The following is a 4,143-nucleotide window of genomic DNA, read 5'->3' as shown; positions in this document are numbered from 1 at the left end:
TCTTATCCCTTACCAGGGAAGTCCAGTGTCTTCCTTAAGATTTCTGAGAATTCTGCCGGGCGCGGTGGCTCACGCCTGTAATCCCAGCACTTTGGGAGGCCGAGGCGGGCGGATCACAAGGTCAGGAGATCGAGACCACGGTGAAACCCCGTCTCTACTAAAAATACAAAAAATTAGCCGGGCGCGGTTGTGGGCGCCTGTAGTCCCAGCTACTCGGGAGGCTGAGGCAGGAGAATGGCGTGAACCCGGGAGGCGGAGCTTGCAGTGAGCCGAGATCGCGCCACTGCACTCCAGCCTGGGCTGGGCGACAGAGCGAGACTCTGTCTCAAAAAAAAAAAAAAAAAAAAAAAAAAAAAAAGATTTCTGAGAATTCTGAGAGGGCTCAGAATTCCATGTGGTTCTGAATTTGGGCTCCTAAGGAACTTCTGATTTCGGTTCATCTTTTACGGCCACTACCGTCCGATTTCTTTTTCTTTCCCTTCTTTCTTTCTTTCTTTTTTTTTTTTTTTTTTTGAATCGAAGTCTCTCTCTGTCACCCAGGCTGGAGTACAGTGGTGCAATCTCGACTCACTGCAGCCTCCACCTCCCGGGTTCAGTTCAAGTGATTCTTGTGCCTCTGCCTCCCAAATAGCTGGGACCACGGGCGCGCCCATCACTCCCGGCTAATTTTTGTATTTTTAGTAGAAGACGGGGTTTCACCATGTTGGCCAGGCTGGTATTAAACTCCTTATTTCAAGTGATCTGCCCTCCTCAGCCTCCCAAAGTGCCGGGATTACAGGCTTGAGCCACCGCGCCCGGCCTTATTTCCTGATTTCTATTAAAAAACAAAAACAAAACAAAACAAAAAAAAAAACAGGCTGGACGTGGTGGCTCATGCCTATAATCTCAGCACTTCAGGAGGCCAAGACAGAAGGATCTCTTGAGTCTAGGAGTTCGAGATCATCCTGGGCAACACAGTAAGGCTCCCGTCTCTACAAAAAATGAAAAATTAGCTGGGCATAGTGACATGCACCTCTGGTCCCAGCTACTTGGGAGGCTAAGGCAGGAGGATTGCTTGAGCCCAGGAGTTCAAGGTTACAGTGAGCTATGATCGCACTCCAGCCCGGGGAACAGAATAAGATGCTCATCTCTAAAATAGATAAATAAGTTTTTAAAAGACCTTAGACCTAAGTTAGCTGTAAATAATCTTTGGATGTCTGGGCACTTTCAAAAAGAAAAAAAAAACGGCTACATAGGTTTATGGTTTTTTTTAATGACTATCAACTAACAAAAAATACAAAAGCCTCTGGATAATATTTTGTATATATTTTGCCTCCTAAAGCTGTAAAATTATATTAACTCATTGTGGAGGAAAAAAAGCCAAATAATTTTTACTTTTCTGTTCTCTAGTTTTCTCTTGTGTCTGAAAAAAAGTTGGTTATTTTAATTAAAAAATAATAATAAAAATGGTTATAGTATGTATAACAACTACAGAGAAATATAAATATGTATGTAAGATAATGACTATTATTTTTATTCACCTTATTAAGAAAGTTGTTATAGTTTATTCACATGATTAGTATGATATATATTATTTTATTTAATATACCGATAAGGTAATTCTGTTTAAAGCTAGTTAAAAGCTTTAGATGATAACCTCTTTTTATATTTATATATCTACGTATGCATAAATGCATATATAAAGATATATTAATAAATTTTTTACTACAAATTGTTATATTAATAATGTGCCAAAGGAGTAAAATTAGAATTTGAGACTTTTTTATGTGAAATTGTTACCAAATCGAACTTAAGTCCACCTGCCCCATGCAGTAAGTCCAAACACTGACACTGGGATTGCATGGAAAGAGAGGCCTTTATTACAGGGCGCCAAGCAAGGAGAATTGGGAAGCTAATGCTTAAGACCGGAACTCCAGGATAGCTTACAGGTAAGGATTTTTAAAGGCGGGGTGGCAGAGGTTACAGGCAAAGTCATAAATCAATACATAAAGGCTACATATTGGTCTGACCTTAAACACAAGACATATTGGTCTGACCTTAAACACAAGACACCTCAAAGCAGGGGCCCACAGATGGATTCAAAGATGTTCTGATTTGCAATTGGTCAAGGAGATGAAGCCTTGTCTAAAAATGTGGTGTCAGCCAGCCTGGGCAACATAGTGAAACTACCTCTACAAAAAAAATTTAAAAATTAGCTGGGCATGGTGGTGCATGCCTGTCGTCAAAGCCACTCGGGAGGCTGGGTGGGAGGATCACTTGAGTCTTGGAGGTCGAGGCTACAGTGAGCCATGATCGTGCCACAGCACTCCAGCCTGGGCCACAGAGTGAAACCTTGTTTTAAAAAAATGGGGGTCGGGGGAATCAGCAGAAAAGAATATTAGCTCTGGCTTTTGAGTGTGACCTCCTCCAGGCCCCTCAGGAAGAAATGTAAAACAAAGAACAACAGCAGAATTCAGTTCTCAGTTCCTATCTATCTGAGGTCTGCGTGTCAGTGGATCCGTTTGGTGGGGGTCCAAGTTTCTGAAAAACAACTCAGGGACATATGTTAAGATGTTATCTTTAGTTTCTATAGGGGAATCAAACATCCTGTGATTCCAACTTCCTTGGCTATTGTTTTAAGCTACTATTATATTACCTTCCTGTTTATTAAGTTGCTTATTTACTAGCGAAGTGCCTGGAATTTCCCTCAAAGGAACCCAAGACTTTTGTTTATTTCTATGCTTGGGGGCCTGCAGGCCCCTAAGAGGGATCCCTGCTCCATCTCAGAATGACTAAATTATTTTATGCCCAGACTAGTAGAGGTTTCTTTTTGTCACCAAACTATTGTTAACTCTCAGAGCTTTGCAAAATATTCTAAAGACATTTATAAGAGTCTTTATTTTTAAACAAAAAGCTAATTTTCCAATAGGCACTGCTTATTGCTTAGTGATTTTACAATGTTGAATACAAATATTTCTCACTTTAGATGTTTATGACTTATACCTTGTCCTTTCTAACAACTATTAATTTTGCCTTTCTTAAATGCAAAATAATGCAACTATTAAGATGTCTTTTATGCCTAAACTATATTTGGGTTTCCTAAAATAGCCATGAGATGACACAAAAATTTGCCCTTTCACCCTATTAAAGAAAGGGCAATAAGAATAATTAGACATCTGTAAATTTTTCCAACTTTTTTTTTTTTTTTTTTTTTTTGAGACGGAGTCTTGCTCTGTCGCCCAGGCTGGAGTGCAGTGGCTGGATCTCAGCTCACTGCAAGCTCCGCCTCCTAGGTTTACACCATTCTCCTGCCTCAGCCTCCCGAGTAGCTGGGACTACAGGCGCCTGCCACCTTGCCTGGCTAGTTTTTTGTATTTTTTTTTTAAGTAGAGAAGGAGTTTCACTGTGTTAGCCAGGATGGTCTCGATCTCCTGACCTCGTGATCCACCCGTCTCGGCCTCCCAAAGTGCTGGGATTACAGGCTTGAGCCACCGCGCCTGGCCCCAACTTTTAATTAAGTCAAACTCTTATGAAAACTTTGTCTACCAAATTTAGTATAAAATAACCTGACAAATTAAAAATAGAATTTATCGTCTGGAGATAAGTAAAAGATGGAAATATAAATGTCTTTCAATGATTAAATACTTTTCAGGTTAAAAAAACATAATCATATTTAAGCACAATAACTGATATAATACCTGTCTACCAAAAGATTTTTTTTCCAAGATTTCAGATTCACAAGCCCCTTTCCCTTGTTTTGTTCATAAAGTTTCTGGGTAGGTGCTAAGGGTACTAACTTACTCTCATGAGAATTGTCAGAGGTATATTGCTTATTTCAGGCTTTCATTAGATCCATTAGCTCAGGCATAGCTATTTTGTCTAAAAGCTATAACAGTAATAGCAAAACATGTAAAAACTTTAGCTTAGTTCTAGAGCTCCACTAAATGTAACGGTTACCCATGCTGTGCAAACTCTTCTATTGACAAAAACTGCTCAACACTTTTTAGCACGTTGCCTAACCTCCTAGGAAATATTATTGTTTTCCCCTTCACACTGTCTGTGGTTGTGACACTCTAAACTCAGCCATGCTTCTTCATTGACTTGAAGAAGAAACAATCTACATTGCTTATTTCTGTTAGAGAATTCCCCATACCCTACACAGAC

Source organism: Macaca fascicularis, chromosome X, assembly GCF_037993035.2.
Source record: "Macaca fascicularis isolate 582-1 chromosome X, T2T-MFA8v1.1".
NCBI classification, from domain to species: Eukaryota; Metazoa; Chordata; class Mammalia; order Primates; family Cercopithecidae; genus Macaca; species Macaca fascicularis.
The sequence above is the reverse complement of the archived record's forward strand: the minus strand, read 5'-3'. Positions refer to the sequence as shown.